A 12,925-nucleotide genomic window follows, 5' to 3' on the forward strand; every position below is an offset into this window, starting at 1 on the left:
GTTCCAGGGGCTCCGCTCTCAGGCTCAAGAAATGTTTCCCTTGGATTTTCAGGAAAACCCATTGTAAATGAAATATCAAAGCCAGTTACTCTAGAAGTAGGTCCATTGTCCCGTACTACTGATCTGTTACTTACTAAGTCATGTCCAGAGAATCTATTAGGTATTAAAACACTGAAAGAGTTAGGTGCAGTTATATGCTGTTCCCCAGAGGGAATACGATTGTTCCTGCGTGACTTTAAGGGTCACTATGTATTACGAGATTTTGATCCCAGATTGTCCAATGTTCCGCAGCATCTATGGGCGCAAGGTCCAACTGATGTTGGTTATATGCAAATCACACCCCATCGTGTGACTCTCAAGCCAGGTGTAGTGTTACCACGAATCAGACAGTATAGATTGCCACCGGAGGCTGTAGCAGCCTTATCCAAAATTATTGACGAGCTCATCGCTCAAGGAGTGGTTGTAGAAACTGACTCCAATGTATGCAATTCTCCGATCATTCCAGTCATGAAACGTACTGATCCAAATGCACCCCCAGTATATCGATTAGTGATTGACCTACGAGAGCTTAATAAATGTATTATTCCCCAGTACCCAGTTGTCCCAGATATCTCTTCCCTATTGACAGCCATTGATTCAGAAGCCTCATTTTTTACAGTCATAGACCTCAAGAATGCATTTTTTAGTGTCCCCATTCATCCAGACAGCCAGTTCCTTTTCGGATTTTGTTTAAATGGAAGGAGCTATATGTTCACACGAGCTCCTCAAGGTTTCACAGAAAGTCCTAGTATTTACAGTCAAGCACTTAAGAGACAACTAGACAACATTCACATGCCAACTGACACTGCCCTGCTCCAGTATGTCGATGATCTACTGGTCACAGCCCGTTCTGAACGTGCTTGCGAGCGAGCATCCCTCACAGTTCAGTATTTCCTAGCCGAGATGGGGCACAAGGTGTCCCCTTCGAAGCTTCAATTCTGTGTCCAGCAAGTTGTCTACTTAGGACACTTACTGTCCAAGAGGGGTAGGCAGTTGACACCTGACCGTATCCAGTTAATAGCGAGTCTTCCTCAGCCCAAGACCCAGAAGGAGGTACGTGCTTTTATCGGCCTCACTTCTTACTGCCGACAATGGATTCCTCAGTATGCATTTCTAGCCAAGCCACTGATACAGTTAACGACACAGGAGGCAGCCGTATCGACTGTCCTCCCTTGGACATCTGAACATACACTCAGTTTCAATGAGTTAAAGAAAGCCCTATGTCAAGCTCCAGTTCTAGCTACACCAAACTACATTAAGCCTTTTACACTTTTCGTCACAGAACGCGAAGGTACAGCATTATCTGTTCTCACACAAGATCAAGCAGGACAATACAAGCCTTGTGCTTATTTTTCGAGCACATTAGATCCTGTAGCCCAGGCTCTCCCTGCGTGCCTCAAGTCAGTTGCAGCCACAGCACTAGCTATCAGACAAAGTGATTCCATAGTATTAGGACACTCCCTGACAGTACAAGTTCCACACTCCGTGGAAGTTCTTTTAAACCGAACACAAACTCAGCACTTGACAATCGCACGTTTAACAGGTTATGAATTGACACTGTTTCAGCCACACATAGAAATCAGACGCTGCAACGTTCTCAATCCTGCTACACTGTTACCATCAGCTAATCCAAATCCTGCCACACATGACTGTGTGGAAGTAGTCAACATCACGACCAAGCCAAGACAAGATCTGATAGATATTCCATTACCAGATCCCGACCTGACACTTTATGTGGATGGTTCATGTATGAGAACAAGTACAGGAGAACTAGTCGCCGCGTATGCAGTGACTACCGACACCGAAGTTATTGAAACACACCGTATTGACACCCTGTCCGCTCAAGCAGCAGAGCTAGTTGCTCTGACACAAGCCTGCATACACGCTAAGAACCGGAAAGTTAATGTTTACACAGATTCACGCTACGCATTTGGAGTCGTACACGACTTTGGAGTGCTCTGGCAGGAGAGAGGTTTCATGACTTCTCATGGAACCAAGATTCAGCATGGTCTCCTTATTCAAGCTCTGTTAGATGCAATACATTTACCGACATCCATTGCTATCATGAAATGCAAGGCACACACGAAAGTTACTGACATTATTTCCCAGGGTAACGATCTAGCAGATCGCACAGCCAAGCTTACAGCACAGACTCCAGACATTCCAGTTAACATGACACACACTCCAGATCCGACTACATGTATGACAGTTAAGGACCCTACTCAAGATGTCATAGATATCCAGTTACATGCTACTCCCGAAGAAATCAAGAAATGGTCCGAACAAGGAGGGGTCCAGACAGATCAAGGATGGTTAACGAAAGGAAAAGCCACTTGGTTTCTCCCCGACTCTATGGTTCAAGTCATTATCAATACCGCACATAGTCCAGCACATTTAGGAGAAAAAGCTATGTTAGACAGTATCCAGAACATTTGGTTCAACAAGCATTTACGAGCTGCAGCCAAGCAGAAAGTCCGTACCTGTATGATATGTTGTCAGTTTAATCCAGGTAAAAGTGTCCCGGTGGAACAAGGTGGATTCCAGCCCCCTGACCACCCTTTTGAAGTCCTCCAGATGGATTATATTCAGATGGAGCGATGTCGAGGTTTCAAGTATGTCCTTGTAGTTGTATGCGCTTTGTCCAGGTGGACAGAAGCATATCCAGTCCCAGATTACACAGCCGCGACCACTGCCAAGCAGTTGGTTCGTGAGTTCTTCCCCCGTTATGGACTCCCTAGGGTCGTATATTCTGATAACGGCCAGCCATTCTCCTCAGAGTTAATGAAGCATGTTTCCCTTCTGTTAGGGTACCAGTGGAAGTTCCATTGTGTACGCCACCCTGAAGCAGCAGGTCTCGTAGAGAGACATAACCAGACTCTGAAAATCCGCATCGCCAAAGTATGTAAAGAGAAAGGTGTGGACTGGCTAGTAGCTCTGCCAGTCGCTTTGTTCTATATGCGCATGGTCGCACATTCCAGATCAGGTCTGTCCCCGTATGAGGTCGTTTTCGGCCGCCCCCCTAACGTGTGGGGTACACCCAGACCCCGAAGTATTACCGATGTTTCAAGTAATATGCTGACAGATTACCTAGCTTCCTTGATGTCTGCCCTAAACTCTTGTCGTTCACAGGTTGCCGCCGCATTTCCAGACAATACCGAGGTGGCACCGCATGAAATCGTTCCAGGATCCATGGTCCTGGTGCGAAATTTTGACCGCTCAAGTCCGCTGGAGCCTCGCTGGAAGGAGCCCCGACAGGTCCTCCTCGCCACACGTACAGCCGTGAAGTTGGAGGGACGCAAAGGCTGGGTGCATCTTTCACATATAAAGAAGTTTTATGGACTGAAACCGGTCTCAAAGAACATTTCCCAGGATTTGAAGGATTACCAAAGTACTATTCTTAAGGACTGTCCCGCAAAGAACAATGATACTGCACCCTCCCTGTTAGAGAAAACTCCACAGCAGGAGTATAAGTTGAAACTCCGGTCTAGTAAAATAAGTCAGCCAGTTTGATTGTCTAAGTCCTCCCCTAGGTGAAACGGTTAGACTGTTTCTGACATGTATAAAATAGACCCCCATAGTGAGAGAGTTAGTCAAAACTCAATCCGATGTATCGTTTTTCTATGTTTCATATTATTTCTCAGCATTATGATTTCCTGCACCAGTTATGCATTTTACCTGTATTTTCCAGTTTCTCATGTAAATAAGTCTGCTAATGTTACGGTGGAGCACACGTTTAGTGATCTGCCTCCTCATGAACTCTCTTACCGCCTCGCTATGCGAAATAATTCTTTCATCCGCATGTTACATTATTCACACCAGACCAGCAATGCCACTAATTGTTGGGTGTGTGGTCGACTCCCCCCTTTTCAGACACCGAAGGGAGTTCTGCCACTCTTTCCTTATCCTTTTTCACATAATGGTTCGTGTGGAGCATGGTCCACGTTAACGTCATCCTCAACAGATATGTCTTTTCTTAACAGTACATGTTTTCCAGACAAGCAAGGTCTCCCCCACAGAACCGGGTTAGATCTAGAAAATGAAGTGTATAATTTAGGTAATTATTCTTCGAATTTCATGGTCCTGAATGTTCAGTCTGAAACTACTCCAGACTTACCTGCAATTTCAGTACTCCCAGTCAAAGGCGAATTATGTGTCCGAAATAATGGTTCTACACACGTAGGACATAGTGATTGTACTACTATTGTCAAGTATAGTGACAGTGGGAAATCTATTTTCAAAGCTTCACGTCATTCTTATTTTATTTGTGGTCAGACCGCATATGTTCGTCTGCCCCTCGATTGGGAGGGAACCTGTTACATTGCCTTCCTACTGCCACCGGTTTTTCTAGCCCCACCCGACTACCATAGGAATTCCCACCTAGTACATACTAGACACAAGAGAAACCTCCCGATTGTCGATTATACTGAAACTGCTCTAGAACAATATATAGATATCAATAAAGGTGTCTTCCCTTATTTAGGTACAGTTGTGAATAGTAAACTGATACGTAGGTTAACCAGAACCCTTGAAGCAGTAGTAATTGAGACTACTTCTGCTCTAAGTAATTTAACCGAAGAACAATCCTTTATGAGAATTGTCGTGCTCCAGAATCGTCTCGTCCTTGACGTCATATTGGCCGATAGGGGCGGGGCCTGTAGAGTCATCGGATCTAGTTGCTGCATTTTCATTCCAAACAACGCGCCGTCTGTTTATTCAGCTATAACCAGACTTCATAAAATTGCCCATCTGTTACACCAAACTCCAGGCACCTGGACATGGTCCGGTTGGTTCTGGAATATAATTTCCGCCTGGGGATGGAAAGTCTTGTCCTTTCTAGGTATTGCAGTAGCGATCATATTTAGCTGCTGCCTCTGTATACAATGTGGCCCTGCGATTTGCGGCATTTGTGCTACCTCTTGTATTCCTAGTCCCAAGCCCCGTTCTAAAACCCGTTCCCAGATAATTCGAGACGAGCAAATGATACTGTACGAAATAATAGATGGTATCATGAATATTGATGTTTCCTGAAGGAAACGTAGTGACAAGGAGGGAATGTGGAAAAGTAAATTTTGCCATGTTCTGTGTCCCTACGCGTCCTCCATCATATGTTATCTGTGCATGATTAATATGCATATGTTATTCCCCATGTTCGATTAAAGACGCAATTATAGTTGTGTCCACCTTTAGTATGTCAGTTTCCAGTTCTCGTGAATACTACGAATATCAGGCCTATGTAAAGCTACGTTGCCACGTTTCTCAGTGTGCACGTTATTCCATTGTAAAATCTCCGTTTCTAGGCCTCAAAAGGGCCTGGACACCAGATTCAGCTCCTGTCCCCTGAAGCCTCGCTGAGGAGCGATACAGCCCCCGCCTGTATCCTCGACCCTTCACTTACTTCCTGCCTCGCAGTGCCCGGTTCAGCCTGGCTCTGCCTCTGAGTCTGCCAAGAGTATGTTATGATTCGAGTTATCAGTACAGCCCTCCTTCTCTGCATTCCTAAAGCTACTGAATCGCATCAATAGTTTCCGTCATTTTCTAGCCTCTACGTCTCCATGTAAGAGAAATACTGCATTTAATGATCATTTAATATTCTTCATCACGCACTACATGTAGAATAATGCATGCTCCAGTCTTAGAGTCTGTTCGCCTTTACCCCGATAACATTTGGATTCTATCAACATGTTCTCTAAACATCAGATACTAGATACTGCTTAGGCACATGTCGCCCTGACTCTCCAGACTTCAGTCTCTGCTCCTAGCACAGAGTTCATAGCCCCCAGCTTCTCCTAGTAACACGTCATTGCCAGTTTGCGCGCACCATCAGGTTAGAGGTCCCGGCTCCTTAGGTAGCCCCCTCCATGGTTTCCACCCCATTCATGACATATTCTGTTACGTTTGCATCACATGTCTATGTATACGCCCTGTTACACCTCTTTTCACCCTTATCTTTCGCGACTGCTACGCGTCACGCCTATTGCTCCACCCACTGCTACGCCTATTGCGATGTACTGCTATGTGTTTGCGTTATGTATATATGCTCATGTACTGTTATTAAAAAGTTATCCTTCTGCCGATTCCGATCCTGACCCCGGCAGCGCTGCCAGGGCTTGCCATCCTATTCCTGTGCAGGTTGTCCTGTCCCTGTCTTTATGCTGTATTAAACCTGCAAAACTCCTACTACCTCGAATTTTGACTCTTATTTATTGAGCTATCTGTTATTCATTTATGCATTCAAAAAGAGAGGTATTATTTATTTATTTACCACAAGGTGGGAGGGCAGAGGAGTGAGAGCCTGGTGAGGTCGGAGGGCAGAGCAGAGAGTGAGAGCCGGGTGAGGGAGGTGGAGGGCAGCAGGGAGTGAGAGGCTGGGTGAGGGAGGTGGAGGGCAGAGCAGGGAGTGAGAGCCCGGGTGAGGGAGGTGGAGGGCAGAGCAGGGAGTGAGAGCCGGGTGAGGGAGGTGGAGGGCAGAGCAGGGAGTGAGATCCGGGTGAGGTGGGAGGGCAGTGCAGGGAGTGAGAGCCCCGTGAGGTGGGAGGGCAGTGCAGGGAGTGAGAGCCCGGGTGAGGGAGGTGGAGGGCAGAGCAGGGAGTGAGAGCCCGGGTGAGGGAGGTGGAGGGCAGAGCAGGGAGTGAGAGCCCGGGTGAGGGAGGTGGAGGGCAGAGCAGGGAGTGAGAGCCGGGTGAGGGAGGTGGAGGGCAGAGCAGGGAGTGAGATCCGGGTGAGGTGGGAGGGCAGTGCAGGGAGTGAGAGCCCGGGTGAGGGAGGTGGAGGGCAGTGCAGGGAGTGAGAGCCCGGGTGAGGGAGGTGGAGGGCAGAGCAGGGAGTGAGAGCCCGGGTGAGGGAGGTGGAGGGCAGCAGGGAGTGAGAGCCAGGTGAGGTGGGACGGCAGAGCAGAGAGTGAGAGCCCGGGTGAGGGAGGTGGGAGTGAGAGCCGGGTGAGGTGGGAGGGCAGAGCAGGGAGTGAGAGCCCCGTGAGGTGGGAGGGCAGTGCAGGGAGTGAGAGCCCGGGTGAGGGAGGTGGAGGGCAGCAGGGAGTCAGAGCCTGGGTGAGGGAGGTGGGAGGGCAGCAGGGAATTAGAGCCGGGTGATGTGGGAGGGCAGCAGGGAGTGAGAGCTGGGTGAGGTGAGACAGATAGAGACAGATAAAGACAGAGGCAGAGACAGATAGAGACAGGGACAGACGGAGCTAGATAGGGTCAGAGACAGGGACAGACAGAGACAGATAGAGGCAGAGACAGATAGAGGCAGAGACAGATAGAAGCAGAGACAGATAGAAGCAGAGACAGACAGAGGGAGAGAGGGAGACAGACAGAGGGAGAGAGGGAGACAGACAAAGGGAGAGAGGGAGACAGACAAAGGGAGAGAGACAGAGGGAGGGAGACAGACAGAGGGAGGGAGACAGACAGAGGGAGGGAGACAGAGGCAGGGAGGGAGACAGACAGAGGGAGGGAGGGAGACAGAGGGAGGGATGGAGACAGACATAGGGAGGGAGGGAGACAGACAGAGGGCAGACGGAGGGAGGGAGACAGACAGAGGGCAGATGGAGGGAGGGAGACAGAGGGAGATGGACAGTGGGATACAAATAGAGGGAGACAGATGGAGGGAGACGGAGAGAGGGAAGGAAAGATGGAGGGAGACGGAGAGAGGGAAGGAAAGATGGAGGGAGACGGAGAGAGAGAAAGAGGTAAGATAGAGAGACAGAGGGAGGGAGCGAGAGAGAGAGATAGGAGGGAGACGGAGGGAGAGAGAGAGAGATGTGGATGTATGCTAGTCTGTTGGCTCAGTGGATGAACGCATCAGCTGCAGGGGCCTTTGTTCAACTTCATGGTCACAGTTTTTTTCTTTCTAGCCTCTTCCCCCTCCCCCACTGACCCCGCCTCCACCGGTGCGGCCCTCGGCCACAAACCACACTGTAAATTTGGCCCCCGAGAGAAAGTTTGTGAGTACCCATGGTGTAGGAGGAATCCAAAGCTGTGCCTCAAACGGAAATATAAAAGTGCCCGTATTTCGTATCCTAGAGTACGTTTTCTACTGAAAAGTGCTGTCACTCAAATTAAGTGTAATGCCCTTCCGCTAAGAAGAGCTGGCTGGGACGCACCTTAGTGTATCTGGCAATTCAAAGCATTGCTCTGAAAGATTACAAGTGAACAAATTACAAAAGCAAACGTTACGTTACATGAATTAAAAGTGACAATAGGGAGAAACGAAAATACATGAGGTAACAATGGGTACATTACAGGAGGGAAAAGTAATATGTGTGCACATTACAAAAGCGTACAATGGACAGGTAGAGGAATAATACTGCAGGACACGTTTGCATTGTTCTGTTAGATGTAGGGAGGGGGTGGGCAGGCTGATTAGCTGTGGAGCGGATCTCTTTGAAGTAGCTCACGGCCTTGAGGCCGTGAAAATTAAATCAATTAGGGGGGAGGTGGGAGGGAGGCTGATAGGCAGAAGGCTCGGGGCAGATGTCAGATTAGAGGGAAGGGGTGGGCTGCCTGCAACTCGAGCGACCATATGGAGAGGGAGGGGGGTGGGCTGCCTGCTGGGAGAAGATTGTGTGAGGGGGACTGGGCTGCCTTTGATGATCGAATGCAAGCTCGTGCACGAGGAGCTTGTGGTCACGTGATTCAAGTGAACTGTTGAAAATCCTCATCGTAAAAGTCAGCTTTCTGGATGGGTGGCAATAGGTCTCTCTGCGAGACCTAAAAAGCAAAATATTTATACAAAGAGCACGTTTGCAATTTGATCTATATTTGTTCGGCCTTTTTAGAGAAATTAAGGTTAAAAAAATAACAAGATTTGTTGCTGTGCGAGTCCCACAGGAAAAAACAACCAAAAAACAGTCCAATTGTCTGGTACTACAAGACCAAGTGATGCAATTGGCTGGGCAAAACATAAAAAAATGCTGCAGCCACCATTACAGGGCTTGGGACTTGAAGCCTGAGTTCTGAAAAATAAAAGAAAGTGGCAGAGTAGGGCTACCCTGACCCCAGCCCCTAGCACTTGTGTGGGGGGTTTCAGCGGGGTCCTAAATGGGCAGAAAATGATTTTAAAACAGTCAGATTGTCACAGACCCAAGTGACTTCCACACTTGGAGGGGTGTCTGTGGATGGTTGGCCGCTCACGGAGGGTTGGGTGCAGGGACTAGCTGCTTGTGTTCTGGTTCAGGAGGACCTGACTGGTAGTTTGGGCTAGACTGTTACTATTGGAGCAGGCTCAAGGCTGATTTGTATATGGCTGGGTCCAAACTGAGGTTGCAAGGTGTGCAAAAAAATTACAATGGACTGGGATGTGGCCCAAGTAAATGCCAGTTGCTGTGATTAATTCAAGCATTCCATCCATCACTTTTTTGTATACCTTTTTCAAATCTCCTGCCCTGCAGGGCCGAAGGCCATGAGGGGGTGGTGGGGTCTGACGTGGCTTGTTTTACTCTTAACAATTTAAAGTATGTTTGGAAAAAATTCAGAAAAATTTGAAATTACCTACCGAATAGGCTCTATTGAAGAGCCCACTTATAAGATTCATTTGAACATCCCTCAAAGTCATTGGAATTCATCCAGGAACGGTGGCAAATGACTATGAAATAGCCCATGGAATCTTCTGTGTCCAGGCTAGAGCAAAGGATCTGCTTGGCCACGTCTTGCACATCACGTAAAACTTCTGAAAAACGGTCGCAAAGATGGTCCAGAGGGTTTGGAGGTAACCATCTACACCACTTCCCATAAAATATGAGTAATGGTAAAGGAGGCAAGTAGCGTCTGTGAAACGAACGGCAATGCTTATGAAAAGAAGACCTTCTTCTCCATTGCATCTATCCTATTTGACACTCTTTCCATAAGAGGAGAAGAAAAAGAGTCCAAGTTGTGTTTGAAGGAAAAGGACACCTAGACCGCAAAAGTACATTTTCTGGGAGCAGGGTAAAGACTGGGAAGACATCCCTGAAAGTCCTGCAATTTGTAATACTTAAGCGAACATTTTCCCTGGACACCAACTCCAGATTGGCACTGAAGTGAGCAGAAAAGTGTGTTGTGGCGTCCTATACGACTCTATGAGGTTATATTTTGGAGCCAAGATTGTGTAGTGGTGCCACCTATCGGCACAGGACAGATACTTCAGTGTCTAGTCTGGTACCAAGAGATTAAAGAGGTGGTGTCAGCAGGTCTAAGTATCCATCAGAAACAATGGATATCATGTTTTTCTGTGTATTAAATATTTGCATAACTCCAAGTACATCTGGATGGCATAGCCTACCATGATGCACTAGTACAATGTTTAGCTTGAGAATAGTATGCAAGTCCATAATCTTCATTGTAAATCTAGTTTGGAGTTCTCCAAAGTAAGAGGAGATTCATGGGCGCTAAAGTCCCCTCACCAGAGAAAATCTTGCCTGATGCCACTGCCCTACATCTAATAAAATACTTGTCGTCATTCCACAAGGACAATAGAGGCGAGGTAGTTCTACTTTTATCAAATGTCCTGTCATAGAGCAGTAACGCACTAGACATATCTAACACGATATGTCTGGAGTACATTTTTTATAGTTAGCCTTAGTAGTGACAAGAGGGTCGCTGTTTCACCAAAGGTTTCCTTCCAATTGCCAGCCAACATGCAGGTTTCTTGGTAATGAGAAATAACCATAGCACGCCTTGTCTTATTACATATGTAGAATCAAAAAAATCTGATTAAGGCTAACACAAGTTAAATAGCCAGTAAGAAGAGTAGCAGGATGTTGCAGTAAACAAGCCAGGAGCCTGTGTAGGGAACACTAGCTAGTTGTCTAATAAACTACCTGAAGTGTGTTTCCGTCTGGTCAACCAATAAGTCCTCAACTGCCCAGCATAGAATCTACCCTCATACTCAAGCCAGGATAGAATCCTGAACAGTCACCGTTTCACACATTATTAAAGGAGCCCCACTTTAAGAGTCAACATATCCCATTACCTTACTACACAATTACAACCTGGTATATATATATTTAGAAATAAACCTTACAACAAAATGGATGAAATTAAACATAGGCTTGATAAGTTTGTGGCGGAAAAAATAGAATGTGACCAACACTGGTGGAGACCAGTGCAGTGCAGGGCGACTTGCAGAATCTGCTATCCACACATGTGCCCTTCTAAATCTATCATGACTACCCATCCTCATCTCCAAAAAGTTGTAGTAAACAAGCCAGAAGCCTGTTTAAAGAAAACAGGTAGTTTATAAGACAAACAACCCTAGATTGCATTCTGGCTAACTAGAGAAAACCATGCTGAGTCCAACTGTCCACCATAGAATCCACCTTTCAACCCCAAGCAGGATAGTGACCACCACAAATACACACAGCCTTACGGCAACCACACTGTAGAATACAACATAGTAGGAGTGGACAGCCCTGTCTTGCTCTTGATCCAAATTGGAGAATATTAAATATACACCATTTCCTCTCATTACAGCGTTTTGGTTGCTATATAAAGCCATTACTTTCCCAGTAAAGGTATCAATACATTTTGATTTGCGGACCTCTGGAAGAAGAAAATCTCTGGGTGAGACATTACAACCCCATCCTCTGGAGTAAGTGATAGCAGACACGTCCTCCCAGTATCTATCACTGTGTCCATCTAGGTGAGTATCTCAAGTACATAAAGAGGCCTAGTATTCATGAGTTACCACTGCAATTTTCTCTTCCTTCAGGTACATAGAAAGGTTTTCAACTTGCCTGCTGATGTGCGATTCAACCTTTCTGCATTTTAGGTAGTTTGCTAGATTTTGCCTCTGATACCCAGCATACAATTGTACGCGAATTTACTTTTAAACCAATTAAATGTCAAGATTGATGTAGACTGAACCCGTAGGTTCCCAAGATACTTAATGTCCGATTTAATTTTATGAAGGCCTCTTTGGTACTTTTGCTGATCATAACTCGTCATATCATGGCTTTCAGAGCATCTCACATTATCTGGGTTTAGGGGAAAGAATCTTTATTTTCAAATATATATAGATTAATGGTGTCTTCAATATTGTGGAATTATTTGGGGTCTTACATCAGATTTTCATTTATTCTCTAATGCCTAACCATGTGAGAAGGATGTCCCAGGGTATACAGGTGATGGCGATGCACGTGTGATCTGAGGTCAACATGGGTTCAATGATAGCTTCAGTTTATGTAGTGAGATAGGTCCCATCTACCAGGATATCAATGAGCTGGAGAATAAAATGTACACTTTGACTTGTGGAGAGCATATAACCCCACAGGCAAAGTAAGTAAACAAGGAGCTATATCAGAATACGGAGTACAGAAATATCATAGCCAATATAGCTAGTGCCACAATAAAATGAAGGCAAGAACAGATTTACTTACCTTCAAGATAATATGTATAAATGGTCAATGGAGACCCATGTGGAGTTTCGACTAGTATGTCATCAGCATTGCACGACGGGGTGGGAATTAATTTTGCATACCCAAGTGGACTGTAACAAAGATTAGACTGATTACTGATCCATTAACCAAATGAACAAGTTGTCCACCTTCCTGGTTTATATTCTATCTAACTGCAGATTGCTCACCTTAGGACTTTCCCCAGGTGCCAGAATGGCTCTGGAGGTGATGTGCAGACAGACTGCTTTAAGCCCGCATCTAGCAGCCAGTTGTCGAGGTACGAGAACACTGCTTCCCACCTTCTATGGTCAGGGATGCATACCACCTCCATAACGTTTGTGAACACCCGAAGGGACAAGGTAAGGCAGAAGGGGATCTCAGCAAATTGTAGTGTTCCAACCCCACTGTGAACAGCAGATTACGTCTGTAGTACTGCAGACAGAATATGAAAATACTGGTCCTACAAGTGCTGGGACACCATTAAGGTTTCTGGCTCATAAGCAGCGATAATCTGGGACA

Source organism: Lissotriton helveticus, chromosome 9 (genome assembly GCF_964261635.1).
Source record: "Lissotriton helveticus chromosome 9, aLisHel1.1, whole genome shotgun sequence".
NCBI lineage: Eukaryota > Metazoa > Chordata > Amphibia > Caudata > Salamandridae > Lissotriton > Lissotriton helveticus.